General features: G+C 46.6%; 1 protein-coding gene across 2 annotated transcripts in view; it reads left to right on the top strand.

Annotated features, from left to right (window-relative positions):
• RPTOR (regulatory associated protein of MTOR complex 1) overlaps positions 1 to 19,070 on the top strand; it is a 1,825,560-nt gene that overhangs the window by 1,185,749 nt on the left and 620,741 nt on the right. The gene's annotated exons all lie outside the window — the stretch shown is intronic.

The raw sequence follows: 19,070 nt of genomic DNA, 5'->3' as shown, positions 1-19,070 counted from the left end.
AATGATGTATGACAAGTCACGCTGGCACTGGAAGGAGCAGGAAGTGAGGCTGGTCACCTTGTGATAATCCCCCCCACCCCCAGAAGTGCCTGCGCACAACTGAAGAATGAAGATGTCGGTGGTGCAGGTGAATGAGGCATCAGATGTGGCTCTGTTGCTGGAACTATGGTTGTGGAGTCTGCAAGAAGAGTCACATGTGACACCCAGCTCGATGAGTCCAAAAATATTGACAGTGGTGGTCCCACATGTGATGATTTTAATACATGCATGACTACAGAGACTCGAAACAAGCAGCTTTGAGGGTGGGCTGCTGCATGCGATTGCAGTATGTTTGAAGCACCAGTGGTTGAATCTGCTCCCAGCGATCTACATGAAGCAAGGTTTGTTATTCCAAAGGAATATCCAAGGCAAAGATATGATAACAATTCATGCTCTGAAAGAGGTGCCTCCCATAAGGCTGTTGAAGCCCACGAAAGCACAGTGCCCAGTGTCCGCTCAGACTGGAAAGCAGATCTGCTCCCTTGTAAAACGAGGTAACTTGATGGCAGGGTGTGGTGTTATTCATACATCAAGCCTTGTGTTTGCTTTGAAAGAAGACGAGCATGACCCCACCTACAGTGAAAATTGTTGCTATTCTGCCAAATACGTGTGAAAACGTTGAGTTTAAGAAGGCAGCTGCAGGCAAAAGATAGTCTTAAAGCCAGTCAGCTATCCAGAGCCTATTGTTTTAAAAATGGATGAAAAACGAGTCATCTCGAAGCATGGGACACAGCTCTGAGCGGACAGTGTAATTCCACAACGCTTCTCTGAAGCACTGTGCGATATACGTTTTCTCGGACTAACTCGCAGGACGAAGTGTTTGTGAAACACATAATATGTTTAAGAGTGTACAATAGAAAGGTATTAAAGAATCCGGTGCAGCCAGGAGCTATCAAGCAAGGCACACTTGGAGGGGTGACCAGATTCATGGATGGTGATCTTGTCACTTGGGAGTTCCCTAGAGGGTCCAGAGGATCAGTGCCAGAAGATGCGCGAATGAGAACAACGCCTCCAAGGGAGAAGCAATGCAACTTGAAGGCACATTCCCAGGTATTTTAGAGCAATGTGCCAAGTATGCCTTCATACCACGCAAGGCCTCTTTCTGACATCCAAAGAAACGAAGGACCGTGATAAATACGGAAAATAACTCCATGCGCTGGCCACATTAAATGCATATTGTCTGCGGTAGTGAAGGGAACACTTTCAATCTGCTGAATCGAAGTAAGGCTGTAGGATGCTTTCTTAGAAATGATATGCTGTGGTGCTGTGATATCAGAAGGGAGAAAGAAGCATTCTTGTTAATTAAAGACCAAGGTACTTTGAGCGTCTGTAACTCCCATCCTAGTTGTGTTAGAACACCCATCTTTGCTTGTCCCTCTTGCAAAGAATACAAATCTTCCTTAAGACTTTTCAAAGCTAAGAAGTGATAGAAGGAATAGTGTATGCACATTTATATAAGATTTGGAAACCCTCGTCTGTTACTTTGAATGTAGTTTGCCTTATTTAATTGTCAGCCTCCCCAAATTGAGGGATCTTGCACAGATCAAAAAAAGGGCCTCGTCTTGCTGTGTTTTTATAACTGCAAGTGTTGGCTTATTATATGTAAAGCCCTGCTCTGTTCGAAAAACAGCAGCTGAATTTCTCTGTTGTGTCTGGGTTTTAGTGTCCGGCCACAGAGAAAAACGGGGAAGAATGTTGATTGGCCCTGCACGATATACAGACTGAATACCAGCAGAAGAACAGAATAATAAAGCATGTGCATTTTAGTCCGAAAATAACATTGTCGCACAAAAACTAGCATGTTACTGCGTAATGTGTGCAAAGCAAAAGCAGCCTATTATGAATGTACTTGGGCTAACAAAAGGCAAAACTACAGTGGCCTATAAGCGGACTCACGACAGAGAGGCCATACCATACTATGAAATAACAAGCCATACCATACTAAGCAGTGACAGGCAATACTATACTATACAGTGACAGACCATACCATATTGCACAAAGACAGGTCATACCATATTGGACAATGACAGGGCATACCATCCCACACTATGCAATGACAGGCCATACCAAACAGTGGAGAAACAGTCAGAACACCGCGGTCTGAACCACGAGTGTTGCAACTACACAAGCTATACCACGCATATGCTTTAACCACGCATATGCTTGGTTGAGGCAGTGCGCGGTCTAGCTGCAGGAAGGCAAAAGCAGGAATACGCCGCAGTGAGGTAAGTGGGCGTTTTTTTAAGGGCTGGGAGGGGTTGGCCTAGGTTTTAGGGCAGTGGTAGGGGTTGGGGTACTTTAAGAGACAGCGCAGGAGGGGCTGAGGGTCAGGGTAGTGTAAGTTAGGGTGCAGGGTTTTAGGCCTTAGCGTAGTGGGAGGGACATTGGTAGTTGGGTTAGGTTTTAGGGCAATGGAAGGGGTTGGGGTAGTTTGAGGGACAGCGCAGGGGGGGCGGGAGGTCGGGGTAGTGGAAGTTGGCGTACAGGGTTTTAGGCCTTAGGGCAGTGGAAGGGGAGTGGGTGGTTGGGTTAGTTTTTAGGGCTGGGGGTCTGGGTAGGTTTTAAGGCAGTGGAAGGAGTTGGGGTAGTTTAAGGGACAGTGCTGAGTGGGGGGCCCCCAAGTAGTGTAGATTTTAGGCCTTAGGGCAATGGGAGGGGAATGGGTAGTTGGGATAGTTATTAGGGCTAGGAGGGGGTGGAGTAGTTATTAGGGCAGTGGAAGGGGTTGGGGAAGTTTAAGGGACTGCGCGGGGTGGGGCAGCAGAGTAGTGTAGGGTTTTAGACCTTACGGCAGTGGGAGGGGAATGGGTAGTTGGATTAGTTTTTAGGGCGGCGGTTGGTCTGGTAGGTTTTAGGGCAGTGGAAGGGGTTGCGGTAGTTTAAGGGATGGCGGGGGAGGGGGATCGGGGTATTGTAGGGTTTTAGGCCATAGGGCAGTGGGAGGGGAATGAGTAGTTGGGGTCGTTTTTAGTGTTGGATGGTTGGGGTACGTTTTAGGGCAGTGGAAAGGGTTGGGGTAGTGAAAGGGACAGGGGAGGCGGGGTAGTGGTGACCTTAGCCACACATACCGCTTTACCATTCATGCCTATACCACGAAATTTCATGGTAAAGGCATGCGCGGTTAAGACAAATTCGTGGTTGGGCTGCGTGGTAGAGGCACGCGTGGTAAAACCATTCGTGCTTCTATCATACAACCCATACTGTGCAATGACGGGCCTTACCATAGTCATGCAGTATTATACAATGACATACCATACCATACCGTACAGCGACAGGCCATACCATACCAAACCATATTATAGAATGACAGCTCATACCATACTCTACAGACACAGGCCATACTATACCGTTCAATGACAGGCCATACTCTACTACATTACATAATGACAGGCCATACCGTACCACACTATATAGTGATACGCTACACCATACCATACAATGACAGATCATACCATACAGTGTCAAACCAGACCATAACATAACTGATCATACCATTCTGTCCAGTGAAAGGCCATAACGAACCATACTGTATAATGACATACCATACCATACTATACAATAACAGGCCGTAGCATACCATACTATACTGTAGAATGACAGGCCATACCATGGCATGGTAAGCAATGACAGGCCATACCATACAATACAATCTCAGGCTATACCATAGTCTACAATGACAGGCCATACCATCCTACACAATGACAGACCTCACCATTCTGTACGATAACAGGCCATACCATAATATCCAATTTCAGGCCATTTTAGGCCATACCCTATCAAACCATACAATAACAGACCATACTGTACTATGACAGGCCATACCACACCATACTATACAATAACTGCCCGTACCATACAATGAGAGGCCATAATATACCATGCTATACAGTGACAAGTCATACCATACAATGCTATATAAAAGTTACCATAATATTTATAGCATATAATCATATTCTAATAATCCTTTGTACAAAATGTTTACAACATGGCTAAAAAAACATCGAGAAAGCCTCTAGATCTCGCATAGGCGAGATCTGTTGGCTTAGCCAGTGGTTGTTAGTATCAATATTTAGCTACCACAAGTCTTTTGAGCGGTGGTATATGAACATTTCACATTTCATGCAGTTAAGTAAAAGCCTAGTTCATTGCTTGGCTGACTACTGAGCATGTGAGCGCCACTAATTTAGCAGTTTTCAAAACAACCAAAAAGCATTAAATGCAAGGAAAGGAAGGGGCGCAGATAGGAAGTCTCACGGTACGCTATTGTCGTAAGATTGCCCCGGGTAAGCAGTAAGCACGTATCTCTTAGACGGTCCAGTTGCCCTGGGCACTAGGGCGTATCCTTTTACCCAAGAGTGCTGTGCCAGCTCTCGTGACAGGTCCCCCTGAGGGCAGGTTTAAGGTGTCCAAGTGATAGACGAGCCTACAGTGAAATGTGGGCATTTGCCCCGACAAGCTTACCCCTCTACAACGGGGCTTTGAGACACGCACTCATCTTCAATGTCGCTTCTTTTCCTGCCTCAGTCGTCCTTGGAGTGCTCATGATTCTTCGCCAGTTTCTCTGCTTCCGGGTGAAAGGGGAATCCTGCCTTTGATCTGGGAAGCACAGCATGTCTTGACTGTCATTGTAGGTTTGGAAAGTTGGCGCTCCCGCGTCTCTTCCTCCTCGAGTCGAATGCTCCTATTAATTTCCTTGAGAGCAGCATTTCACCAGCTTTGAATAATGCACCGCTCTTGCTTTCGGTGTAATTAATGCATGATTTATTGTATCGATTAATTGTCCCTTGTTACGTCTCTGCAGTCTTCTGCTGTGTGTTTGGTTCAATTGGGAAGCGAGCCGTGCTCGGGGGCATGGTTCGTACAATCGGCCTCCCTGGGATCTGTGCTGGGCCATCTTGTGGTGTCCGGTTCCTCCTCCGTAGTTATTGTGATCGGCTGTCGGTGACCCCTGGGACAGAAGCCTCCAGGGTACATTTACACAGGTTGGATGTAGCAATGTGCAGAGCTCTTCCACCATAAGGAAACGTCAGTACTGGATCGTGACCCAGGACTCAAGTAACCTGAAGGCAGCACGGGGGAAGCAGTATCTGGAACCAGTACTCCGCCACACCACAAACTTCTGGAAGTTGTGTCGTGGAACTAGGAAGTTGCTCACCATAAGTGCTTGATCAAATAGCATGCAGACAGCATGTGTGAAACCAGTATCGGGCTCACCTTGAGCGGTATTACTCGCACATTTCCTTGTGTAACAAAAGAACACAGCATATACGTTTGTGGCATTCTCTCTACGTGTGTAAAAAGAATTTTTTCGAACCGATTTTGCTCCAATGTATATTACAAAAAGATTTTTGTATCGGGATAAAATTGAGGTCAAAACCATATGTAGCACACGTATTGCTTAGTATTCATTATAAATAAGTGATAGAGAATTTTGATGAAGAGCACTGCTAGTTCACAAACACCTATTTAAAAAAAAACAGAGCAGGTTGTGACTTTGTAGTTAATTTGTTTACTAATTATTTAAAAAATAAATGAAGCAAACTGAATTTACCTAAAACTAGTATTAATTGGTAAATGTGTAAAGTAGAGAAAATACATTATCCACTTATTTTTAATAAAAACATGGCAAAAAAATCAGTCACTCAGCGAGCGCAGCACTGTCACCCCTGGGGGTATCTGGGAGCTGGGGTGCGAGGTCTCCATCGAAAAGCCAGGTCTTGAGGGAAGAGAGAAGGAACTAGCAGAAAAAGTTTAAACAGAGGGCAGAAAATACGAGCAGAAGGGCAAAACAGAGCACAAGAGGGCAAAACAGAAGGCAGAAAAACGAGCAGAAAGGCAAAACCAAGCAAGATACAAGCAGAGGAGGCACAGATAGACAGGCACTAGAGGGAAGAGGACTGCTGGCAAGCTGGACAGGATAACTGTTGCAGTTGGAGCTGGCATGAGGTCCTAGGGGGAGGGCAGGGCGCTGGGTGGCGGGAGGAGGGAAGTGGCGTGAAGAGGAAACAAATTTAGTAGAAAAATGAATAGCAGGGGGCAGAAAAACAAGCAGAAATGGCAAAACAGAGCAGAAAACTAGCAAAAAAGATAAACAGAGCAGAAAAACGAGAAGAAGGCAAAACAGAAGGCAGGAAAACAAGCAAGAGAGGGCAAAAAAGAGGCCAGAAAAATGAACAGAAAGGCAAAACAGAGCAATAAACGAGCAGAGGAGACAAAAACAGATGGTAGCCGGTAGACAGGCAGCAGAGGGTAGCGGACTGTCGGCAAGCTGGAAGGAGAACTGTCGCAGGGGGAGCTGGCAAGAGGACCTGCAGAACGAATGAGAATTAAATCACTTGTTCCACTTTTGCTTTGGTGCATAGGCCATTTTCCTCCTGACCCACTGTAACACAGGAAGAATAAACGGTGCAAATGCATTTGCCTTGTATTTTTGCACCTGTGCAATCTTTCTCTATGCTAACATTGCCTATTATAGTTATGGGATTACTTAAAACATGGCCTTCAGCCAGTAATCTACAAGTATAGAAGTCATGTTTTTTAGGAAATATATATCTCAATATCTCTCTTCCCTTAATGCTGGTATTTTCATCCCCCTTGCTTATCATTTTTTTTGCCCCTGTGATTTCCCCTTATGGTTTTTCCACAACTCTGCTGTTTTGGATTGTTGCGGATTGGAAATTGCGTGTTGCCTTAGAACTGCCAGTGCTTCTCGCAATCTTACTGTTTAATGTTTCATTGGTCCTTCTCGTCCTGCCTTCTGTGGTCCTCTGTCTGCCTTGGAGATTTTTTTTTTTTTTTTAAATATCACAGTCTTTTTCCTCAAAACAACGAATTATCTCTTTCTGGGAACACTTAGGTAGTGTAGTGTTAAACCATTACCTGAGAAATTGGCTACTGAGAGGGATCGCCCTCAACTCAATGTTAAAAGTTCCCGGATAAGGAGCGACTGTTGCTTCCCGCACTTGCCAGATTGCGATGCCAACATGCAAAGCCTTACACAACATTGGAACATTGGCCTCACATAGCTCAAAAACTGTGTAAACTTCCACAAACCTACCAGACAACACTGCTCAGCCAGACTCCTCCACATACTCAACTCCCCTCCCAATACACAGAACCGGATCCGGGATTTGTGGCTTTTCCTACCTCACTCCTAACGCCTGGAACGACCTACCCCTACAAATCAGAGCCTCCTTCTCAGTGTTTGTATTCCACAAGAAACTGAAGACCTGGCTCTTCTCCTAGCCCCGACCCTGGCTCGGCCCATACAGCTCGTTTCAGGGGCAGGATACTCACCCAGGTGAGTTCTGCGCTATTCAAATACCATAGCATAACATTACATAACATAACTTCGGTACTCGCATTAGTCATGGACCTGACTCTAGTTTTTCTTGACACTATTCAAACAACAAAATGCAGAGATTATTTCACTTGGGAGTGAGAATGCCACTTTTAAGCTTTCTTTCACCACTCTTGATTCTCTTGGTTTTTATCACCTGCTCTCTGATATGATGCAAATCCCAAAAAATTAGAAGAATGATGCCTTTAAAGACCCCTATACTTTTTAACAGATCCGTTATGTACCCCTGTAGCCAGGGGTTATTTAATTAACTAATGTGAACTGTCATATCTTGGGCAACATCCTAGATCACTTCCTCTGACCCATGTTTAAGTGACTATTCTACTTACCTTATAACCTTTCAAATAATCTTTACCATACAAGTCCTGTAAAACTCCTGAAGAATCCCTCTAGGATGTTTAACAGGATTATTGGGACATCATGGCTCATGTAACTAGGTTCAGACAGTTGAGCGCAGAAACTAAGTGGATGGAAATAATCTTTTTAACGAGGACATAAGGAATATAGTAAAAATGAGTTGGTACATGTAGCTTTGTAGCTTCTACTCTAACACATAGCAAAGCTATTGAGGCAGCGTTACACACTGAATGTAGGCCGCACGGGAAGAAGAAAGAATTAAGGAGTGCACATCTAACGCAGGCGGTTGACTCCCCAAAGTTTACCTTGCCTCATAAGTCCAGATAATTCAAAAGCTGCGGCATCCACCAAAGTGCTTATGCAAATAGTTTTGACCAATTGTGCTTTTCCTGATTCTGAAAGACGCAGGTGGCAACTGAAGTAGCTTTGTCTTTACTGTGGTGCAGATGGATATCTAATACAAAAGTGTCTGATTAGACAAAGACACCTCAGGAAACACCTAAACCCAACACTGTTGAAGGAGTGGGGGACTGGGTGATACTATTATTTCCTGAAGCTCTCTCTTCAAATTTCACTCTGAAGAGGGGAACCATTTCTATTTGATACTGGTCTTTTTGTATTTGGGTGAGACATGTATTATTCAAAAAATGTATTTTCTTGATTCCAGAGCTACAAGGATGTTTATTGACATTATTTGGAGATCTAAACATGGAATTCCTAAGCAACCTAAGGAGAAATTTTAGATGGTGCATACTGTTCTTACTGAACTCCTTTATCTCATGGTCCGGTAGTGGAACCTGCTGTTACTGGCTTCAACCATCAACAAACTCTAAGCTTTGACCTTGTTGCCTTCATTCTAAGATTTCCTTTGTTAAATCTCCAAAACCCCTTAATAAACTTGCCCGTCACATTCATTTCCTTAGCAGTTGTGGCCACTCTATCTGTTGTATCAAAACCGTATCAAGATTCTTGTTGATGTTTTATCGAAACCAAAGAACAATCAATTTTAAAGGCATTTTTCTGTTCCATGTGGCACTGTGTAGCCTATTCAGAGCACAATGGTGGTCAACGCAGAAATATATTTTTGTCACTTGTGTGGGTGGTGTGAATATACACTGAAGCCCACATATGGCATTTAACTGTTCATGGCATAGATGCACTTTCTGATGGATACTTCTTACCCCAGATTCCTCAACTTTAGAATATCCAAAGGCACTAGGTTGGATCCGAAAAATTAACATAGCATTGCTCCTGCACTGGAAGATGTTGTGCAGCTCCATGCCATCTTTGTTCTGCCCCAGAACTGACGAACAGAGCCACATATAAGCGACACTGTTGTGCGCTCATGTAATTTCCTTTCTTTCTGCACCTTCACACGTGGATACATAGTTCGCTTCTACTTTTTTCACGTCAGTTGATAAGTTTCTTCGGAACATTACTACTTTTTCCAGTGTGAAAGGGAGCTATGTCCCCTCCTAAAACTACAGGGTTTATGCTTTGCAAGGACTGTCACAAACAGATTTTTGTGGCAGATCCCCATGATTTTTGGTGTTGGTGTTTAAGTTCGGTCCAAGTCCTGAGAGGAGTGCATCCTTATATGAAGCTAAAGGCGATCAGGAACATGTAGCTGTATGTCGCCAAATTTAGGAAGAAGGTAGCTCGAAGTTGAAGGTTTAGATCAATTCCTATTGTCTTCTCCAACTCTGCGCCAAATCCATCTTGGCCCCAAACGAGGTGTTGTTTCGACCCATACTGACGCACACTAGGCCAGTTCATTCTGTCTTAGACCGGACCATGCCTTTGTCTCGTAGCCGCACCCTAGCGCTAAATCAACATTTTAGTTCAGACTCTGACCGGAGCCAACCAGCTTTTGGGGATCACAGTGGTGATGAGGGGTAGTCCCCCTTGCCCCCCTACATTATGTTGACAATTTATATCTGGAATTATAGGATGCCAGTGGGTTTGACACTTCCACAAACACTGGGTTGTGTTCTCCACCTAGACCACCAACAGAAGAGTGTGTGTGTCTCTTGCTATGGTAATGAGATGGACAGCTGAGGTTTTGGACTTACAGCTGCCAACAAATTCATTCCATTTAATGAAGCCCTGACACCCTTATGGTCACCTGGTCCAAATGCTGTTCCTGCTCTCCGGTGAACAGTAGGTAGCCAGACACCATATATCAGTGCCTGTTGACTGACATTTTGATGCAGCACTCCTCACCAGAAAGTTTTGGGGGTACAAGCTTCCACCATTGGAGTAAACCCCAATTTTTCCCACACTACACTTCCTGACTGGGAGTTGAAATGTCTAGTAACTTTTGAAAAACTGAGGTTTTCCTTGGCCAGCCTAGCTCTCAAGTCAGTCAATGCTAGCTGCTTGCTGAGGATATATATCCATGCTTTATGGAACATGGCTAGCGAGATCTTGCTCGCAGTCCCGAGGAATTTTGGGCCAACCTAGCTCAAGCCATGCAGGATTGTTAGGATGCAGCAAATTCCATCACCCACTCTGTAATTGACACTGTCTGCTTGGGAAGAGCACTTAACAGTAGCATGGTTCTTCAGTGGAATGCTTGGATGAGATCCACAGACTTCTCTGGATATGCGTAAGCCTCTTTAATGGGCGTGCATTCCGATGGGTCTTGTCTGTTTGGTGAGAAGGCAGATTTAGCATTGGAATACATTAAAAGCAGAGCCACACCCACTATTCATGGCATTTCTACCACTACAATACAGTATCCTGAAGAGTTTTGCCCTTTCAGGACTACTTGAGGCTTGGCGTAGCATCCACATCAAGGTACACCACCTAGCAACATCAACCCAGTTTTTCCAGCGCCAGGAATTAAGCAGACAATGCTTAGGCCATCAGGATCAGCAAACTTCCCAGTCCCCCTTTTGTCCTGCATCCTCCTGCAAGCCTCTCTAGCTGGCCCTTAGTGGCACACAATCACCCTGTGGGAGGCAGGATAAAATATTTCCTGCAAGTGCGGCAAAACTTAGTATCTGACAGGTCGTTGTCCAGATCATCCATTGCTGCTATGCCCTGCAATTCCTTTTTTACCCTCACCACCTTCTACCCACATCCGAGCATCTCTCAGAGGAGCACTTGTCTATCTTGTTCCAGATAGTGTAGGCTCTTTAGCTAAAGTTGTCATAAAGAGGATTCCATCCCAGTAAAAAATGTCTGGTTGTTTCTCCTGTTATTTCCTCCTGCCGAAGAAGGATGGAGACCTTTGTCCTATTTTAGCTCTCTGTTCTCTGAATGCCTTCTTACAGAAGGAAAGATTCAAAATGCTTACACTGGCAGGATGTTTACTTACATGTACCCATCCTGCAGTCCCATAGATGCTGCTAGCAGTTTAAGTTGGGCCAGGAGCATTTTCAGTTTACCATGTTCTCCTTCACAAAAGTGATGTCAGTGGTCATGGCACACTTTCTTCCTTCTGTTGGGGATCCCAGTTTTCTCCTATCTTGACCACTGATTGGTAAAGGCGAGTTCGCCACTGTCAGTCGTAGACCACCTCCATATTACGGAAACTTTCTGACATTGTTGGGGTTCATAATCAACATGCCAAAGTCTCACTGGACTCCTTTCCGTCAGAGTCTTCCTTGATACCGTGCAGTTTCGGGGCTTCCCTTCACCACAACGAGTCTAGGACATTCAGGCTACAATCCTGTTTGTCTCTGTCCTGGCTCTTGGTGAGTGAGGCTTCTGGGACTCTTTGCATCCTGCATTCCAACTTATTGACTATGCCAAGTGGGCTCTGCACTGGAACCCGAAGTCTCAGTGGGCCCATCATTGAAGAATTTATCAGATTCCATCCAGGTTTCAGATGAGACCTTCAGTGGTAGTTCAACCACAATTGGACCAGTGGCAGACCTCTTTCCATGCCCCACCCAAAGCTGACAAAGGTGATGCATGCATCGCTGCTGGGAGAGGGAGGTCATCTAGAAGGGGTGGAGATCGGCGGAATTTGTCCTCCTGTCTGTCTCCACATTAACCTGTTAGCCTGTTTGCCTGAAGGCCTTCTCATCCTGGCTGGTTTGGGTGCTCACAGACAACACCACTGCCATGAGGTACTGCAACAAGTGGGGGTTGGAGGGTGAATGTGTCCTCCTCAGCTCTGTGCCAAGAGGCACTTCTGATAGATTACAAATGGTTAGATTATGAGGTGGCATAGGGCATCTTTCAGCAGTGTGGAGAACCCTGGAGAGATCTTTTCACTGCTGGGAACGGGCAGTATCAACATTTTTGTGCCCTGAAATTTCCGAAAAAGGCTCTTTAGGAGATGCATTCCAGTTAGATTGGTGCACAGGATTCCTGTATGGCTCCTGGGCCTCTACCTCTAGTTTTGAAGAAGGTCATGAACTACGGGGCCCAAGTCATCCTAGTGGCTGTAGACTGGGCAGAGAGAGTGTGGTATCCCGCACTCCTGGGCATGAGCATCTGTCCACCATTCAAGCTGCCACTTTGGGAAGATCTTCTGCCGCAGCAGTAGGACATGGTTCTGCACGTGGGCACGCACAATCTGCATCTCCATGCTTGGAGATTGAGCAGCGCCCATTGACCTAATTTGACTCTCTTCCTGAGGTCTTTGATGTGATCTTGGGGGTGAGGCGACCCTATACAAATTGGTGTATGCTGGGTGCTGCGACCAATTTGTGGTTTGATGCAGCACTCGTCAGACTGGCTTCCTGCAGGGCAAGGTTTCTGAAGTTTTGTTATTTATGTTCCTCCCACAGAAAGGACTTGCTTTCAGCACTGTTAAATCCTACTTATCTGCCCTCTCTGCTTTTTCGGTTTTCGTATCATCCTTCCTTGTTTAACTCACCTATTGTTATGAGGTTTCTGAAAGGTTTGCAACATTTATTTCCACCAAAGTCCTTTGTGATGCCACAGTGGGATTTAATTTTTTGTAAATTTTTTTTTTATGTGTACACCTTTATACCATTATATAGTTTTCCATTATGTCTCCTGATCCTCATCATTGTCTTTCTGATTGCTATAACATCAGCTCAGCATGAGTGCAATCTTTTAGTCTGTTTCTGTACAACCACCCTATGCCACATTCTCCCCATGTACGTTGCTGCTGAGGACTCAAGATTCTTTTCTGCCAAAAGAAAAGCAGTAACATGTTTCACGTTGGGCAGGCTATCACACTCCCGGCATTCATTACTTTGTCTGATCCCTCAAAAGAAGTAGAGATACTCCATTGTTTGGACCCCAAGAGAGCACACCGCATTTACATTGATCGCGCCGAGGAACATCAGATGATGATCAACTGTGAGGTTTGTTGGGGCAAAGAAGGACAAGGCAGTGCAGCAGCTGACTATCTTTGATGGGTGGTGCTCTGCATCAAGATCTGCTACGCGTTGGTAAAGAATCAGCCTCCCGAAGGCCTGTGAACTCATTCCACTAGACCCAACGCTTCTACCACTGCGTTGGCACACAGAGTGACTGTCCTGGATATTTGTCAGGCGGCTGCTTAGGCTTCGGTTCACATGTTAATGAAGCACTACTCCCTCGAAAGTCAGGTTTGTCAAAATGAGAATTTTGCCTGCTCAGTCCTAAAGGACTTTTTGGTTTGAGCCAGTTCACAGACCTGAGGAGGTACTGTTATAGTATATATTGACAAGATGAGGATTCTGCAGTTGGAGGTGTCCATTGGAAGAACAAGTTACTTACCTTCGGTAGTGCTCTGTTTGCTGAATACTCTAACCACATATTTCTCGCCGACTCTCCCACCTCCCTGTTCTGTGAACTGAACTCTTTTCCATCTTAAAAGGTCCCAATCTAGAGGTCTGCACACTCGTCCTGCCAATTTGACGAGGGCTCTGCGTCCCAGGGCACGAACAAGCTTAATACAACTTGCATCAGCACGTCATGGGTGGTGCTTGTATGAGTCTCCACTTGTCACTTCCGAAGCAAAACAATATTAGTGTGGAGCCGCATGACACCACCTATAGGCGCACAGGAGTACTGCTGTAACATTTCTGGCTCTACTCTGATGCGTGGGGAATATTTACATGGTGAGGAAGCTGCAGTAAGATAGAGTATCTACCAGAAAGAGCCCTGCTGAAAGTAGGTAACTTGCTCCTCCGGTAACGAAGTCTGACACTTTAAGGCTTACTTGGGGAAGAGGTATGGGGTAGAGACTCAGAGCTCAATGAAACATCAGATAAGTTAATAAATCAAGGTCCAGCCAGTGCTTTTATTCAGGGAAAAAAGTACTGTTTTACTGCACACAACTTGATCCTTTCAAGGCATTTCAAGTGGTACTCCAGGTTTAAGGTAAGCTCTTGTGTGAGAAAGTAGTAAGCCTAGCCTCCTCTTTTAGGTCAAGTATCTAGTGGTAATACATTGAAAGTCAGATATTTGCCTTCCTGTGGGATTTATTGGTAAATGTTCACATGTGGCTTCTTGAGATCCAGCTAAGTTATCCCAATAACTGTAGTTTGCTGAGTTCCAATGCATTAGGTAGAGGTCCTGCCAACTCCCCTCTTCCATGCTGTGCTTTCTGTGTGCAAGGGCATCTTCAATGCGTGTTCTAAGCATTTAGTCAGCTCATTTTTCAATACATACCCAAGACAGCCCCTCCTTTTAGGTTGGCACACTCCCCATAATTCCGGCCACAAACCTGGTACCCTCCGTATCTAACCCTGAATTATAAGGGACTTTCCTGGTCTCTCTGCTGTGGGACCCCTGATAGAGAAATCTTGCTACACTGGCTGGTGGTGTCTTCACTTGCTTAAACATAGTTTGCAGTCTGAGTTTGTGCTCTACAAGTTCACCTCTGGGACCTGTTTCAGGCAGTTCCTGCCCTTTGGGTATTCTTTCCAGACTTGTCTTACTGTGTCAGATGGATTATGGGTGAAGTAGGTAGTCTCTGGTCCAGGGAGGCAAAAAACAAAGATAAGGTACAAAAGAAAGCAATATGCACCACTTAAGTACCCCTTGCTCTGGTGTGGGTGGTACTTCTAGGAAAGAATGAAGCAAAAGGGGAGGAGAGGTGTTCTCTACAGTACAAAGGGAATTGCAGGGGAAGTATGACAGACGCCGCCTATCCTACAAACTCGTTTCAAAGTGTCTCAGATGTGCTTAGGGGAAAGCACTCCAATACACATTGCTGTCTGGGGCTATCTCCAACCCTCCATCTTAGGTTCTTCTGTAATGCAGGGAATGAAAATGCATTCCTGTGCGGCCACAGCCACATGTAGCATGCATACTCCAGGCACAGACTACTCTACACCCATGGATTGCACATAGGTCCATCCTGCATGCCCTAATTGCAGGGAACCGGCAGACCAGTCAAGCAGCACAAAAGATGGGAATAGGTTACTCTGGCAGGTCAAAGCTCTATTCTGCTACAATAATCTGTTTCGTCCACTACTGTCAGTTTGCTACAGCTTGGTGTGCTGCAAGTAGTCCTGTTCCTTAAATGAGAGCGCATATGGTGTGCCCCTTTCAACCAACGAGCCCTGCTGTTAGTGGTAATCCACGTCTTGCATGATTATCATGTGTGCTGAGGCGAAAAAATAAAAACCGTATTTAACGTGTATAAGGGAACTCAAGGCAGGAATGCATGCTCTCCATTGTCATGCAGAGCAGTGCACTCAAACCTTTCCTCCCCAACATTCCTTAGCATTACTCTAGATTTTTTTTTTTTAATATCGTTTTATTAACATTGCTCATGAAATCATTTGCATCAATACAATAATCAAATAGCATGGGGTAAAATGTAATCGCCAATTACAGTGAATTGCCAACGCAGACACAGGGAGGTTTGTTCATATACATCAGTCTGGGTCTACTCCGCCCCTCAATGCCCTGTATTTCATCCACAGTCCCCAGACCTTTTTCATTTCTTTACACATCCCCTGGATTTGTAGATGGTTTCCTCTCCCTGTTGGCACCAGTCCAGGTCTCGCAGCCACTGGTCCCACTGCAGGGCCGCCTGTGCTCCCCAGCTATTTGCTATGTTCAGTTTTGCCACCCCCACTGCCATTGCTAACCAGATCACGTTGTATCTGGACCAGTCTGTGGCCCCTTTGATCATCAGTAGCAACCACCTAGGCTCCATTAGGACCGGGGAAACCACCACCGCTGTCATCGTGTCCACTACTTTAGACCAGAATGCGACTATCTCCGGGCACTCGCACAATATGTGATAGAACGTACCTTCTTCCCTGCACCCACTAGCACAGTGGGCCGATGGATAACTTCCCCAGGCATATAAGTGTGTTTGGGGGTAATTAACCCGATGAAGAATTTTTAACTGTATCAGCCTGAACCTAGCGAGAATGACTATCTCGCGGGGGCTCTGCAGCGCATCCTGCCAGTCGTCGTCATCCAGGGCCCCAATGTCACCCTCCAATTTGTCCCGTAGGGACACGAGGAGATCTGGCATGTTGTTGACGAGTTTACGATAAATTGTGGACATGGGTTTTTCAGCAATGGGGTCCAGGAGAAGCCTGTCCTCTGGGCCGAGTAGTCCGGGAGCGATGCAACCCCCCGCATATGTGAACGTAGGGCGTGAGTAAGCCTTATGTAGTGGTAGTGCTTTGTGTTGTGTAGGTCCTATTCCTTTTGAAAATATTTGAAGGGTCGGGGCATCTCTTTTCCATACATCCCCTAAGTACTCAATGCCTATTAACTTCCACCCCCTGAAGTCGGTCAGTCTGGTCACTTCCGGAAGCTGATCCCCAAATCATAAGGGGGTTCTACCCGTGAGGGACCCCTTCCAGCCCAGGAGCTGATTTGCCTCCCTCCAGCACTGAATCACCACCCCGGTGTGCGATGGCAGGACCCTTCTCGGCCTCCTTGCATAAAGGAGTGGCTCACAGTGCCCCCCAGGCATGACCCATCTGTCCACCCTATAGGCCGGCTCCGTACTCGCTGCATACACCCAATCATTGACCACCTGCAGCTGTGAGGCCCAGTAATATAGCTGTACGTCCGGGAGGGCCAGACCCCCGTCGTACACTCCCCTCGTTAACTTGTGTAGTGCTATCCGTGGATTAACCCCCTCCCAGAGCAATGTCCGCACTGCATGAGAAATCTGACAAAATACCCCAATCGGAACCGGATATGGCGTGTTTTGTAAGATATACAAAAGCAGCTGCACAGCCAGCATTTTAAACATTGCGGCCCGCCCCATAAGCGACAACGGTAACGACCTCCAATGGCTAACATCCATCTCCAAGCGCAGCAATTGGGGTTCCAAATTCCTGGTGAAAAACTGCTCCATCTCTAGTGATGTAAATCCCCAGGTACTTACATCCGTGCTCAACTATTGAGGCCAGGCATCTAGACGGGATCCGTGGGGGGGGACCTGAGAGCGGGAAGATCAGTGACTTTGCCCAATTCATCGTGTAGCCTGAGTAGCTACCGAATAATTCAAAAAGATGGAGCGCCTGCGCTATAGAATGGTACGGTCTGGCCATGTACAGGACGACATCGTCTGCGTACAAAGAGATACGCTCTTCCCACTCCTCAGACATCGATAGGCCCCAGAACGACCTGTCCCCCGAATCCAGTGCGCCATTGGCTCAAGGGCTAAGAGGAACAAAAGGGGTGACAGAGGGCACCCCTGTCTGGTTCCCCGACGCAGGGGGAAAGCCGAGACTCTACCCCATTAACTCTGACCCTCACCATCGGACACTCGCACAGCAGCCGCACCCAGCTGCAGAATATCGGTCCAAGGCCCATTCGACGGAGAACCATAAACCGGTAAGGCCATTCAATGCTGTCAAAGGCCATTGAGGCATCCACCATCAATGCAGTCTGAGTATCTCCTATGTCTTATATAGGACCCCGTATAAGCGTCGGAGATTATGATGAGTGCTCCTGTGCGGCATGAATCCGGACTGATCCACCTGCACTAAATCAGGCAGGACCGAGAGCATCCGCGTCGCCAGTGCCTTGGCTAGGACTTTAGCCTCAGCGTTTGACTGAGATCGAGCGGTAGGAGGAGCATTGATCGGCCGGCTTCCCTGCTTTGTGGATTACGACTATGGTGGCTTCTTTTTGATCCGGCGGCAGACTCCCCACTTCACGCGCCTCTAAATACATTTGAAGGAGTGGGTCGATGATATTTGCCTGCCTCTTGTAGATCTCGTGGCAAGCTTCGCCAATCTCCAATCCCATGAGGTCAGCTTCTAGTTGGTCGATCTGCTCTTGGGACAGTGTGGGCAGTGTGAAGTCCCGCAGGAACTCTGCGCAGTCTTGCTCCGAGATGGTGCACACCGGGGTGTAGAACTTTTCAAAGTGAAACGCAAATGCCTCTGTTGTTCAATTCCCGTTGAGGCCAACCTCCCCTCACTTTCCCGTACCTCGGCCACCCAGGAGTGCTCCCTGTCCCGGCGTTCCAGCCATGCCATGAGCTTTAGGCTTTTGTCACCCAGATCGTAGATTCTGTGTTGCGTAGCAAGGGAGTATGCTCTCACCTCAATCTCCGCCAGAGCGCGTAGTTCCTTCTGTTTCAGGGCCAGTACGTGACTGTGTTTGGCCGAAGGCGTCCCGCCAGCCTCTCGCTCAAGGGTGGCTATCTCAATTTCCAACTGTCTAATTTGTAAGGTCTCCTCTTTCTTCTGGGCGCCAATCAGTGCCTGAGCTTGTCCCCTAAGAACTGTTTTGTAGGCTTCCCATAATGTTAAGTGGGAGTCCACTGTACCCCGATTCTCATCAAAGTAGAGTTGAGAACTCTCCCGAATCTTGTCTCACACGTCTTCGTCCCTGATTCACCATGGGTCTATTCTTGGGAAGGACGCCCTGATGGTCACTGGGCCCCTGAGAAGAACACTCACCGGAGAGTGGTCCGAGATTCCCCACGTCAATATGCTGGTGTCGACGAAGTTGCCGAGCAGTGTGGGTGAACAAATGGTCTAGCCTGGAATAGGACCTGTGTCTGGCCGAGTAGTACGTGTATTGTCTGTGAAAGGGGAAGTTACATGTCCCCAAGGCCTCAACGAAGCCCCGTAAGCCACTTTCCCCCCTGTGTTCCCGCCCCTCACCCGACCTGTCCAAGGCTGCATCCATCACCGCATTTGTGTCGCTCCCTAGTAATAGTACCCCCCGAGGGAGGTCCGTCAGGAAGGAGCCCAGTTTCTCAAAAGTCCGGGAATGTAAACCAGGCGGAATGTAGCAAGAGACCAGAACAAGTGTCTGTCCCTCCCATCTGCCAGCTACTGCCGCTATGCACCAGAATCCTCTGTCATTGCACCCTCAGCCACTATAGGCAAAGTATTTCGAATCAATATACCCAGCCCTCTAGAGCCTAATGTGAAGCCCGAATGCACCACCATTTTTTTAC

The sequence above is a fragment of the Triturus cristatus genome, chromosome 7 (genome assembly GCF_964204655.1).
Source record: "Triturus cristatus chromosome 7, aTriCri1.1, whole genome shotgun sequence".
Classification (NCBI taxonomy): domain Eukaryota; kingdom Metazoa; phylum Chordata; class Amphibia; order Caudata; family Salamandridae; genus Triturus; species Triturus cristatus.
Note: the sequence above shows the minus strand (reverse complement) of the source record. Positions and strands in the feature narration are given on the sequence as shown.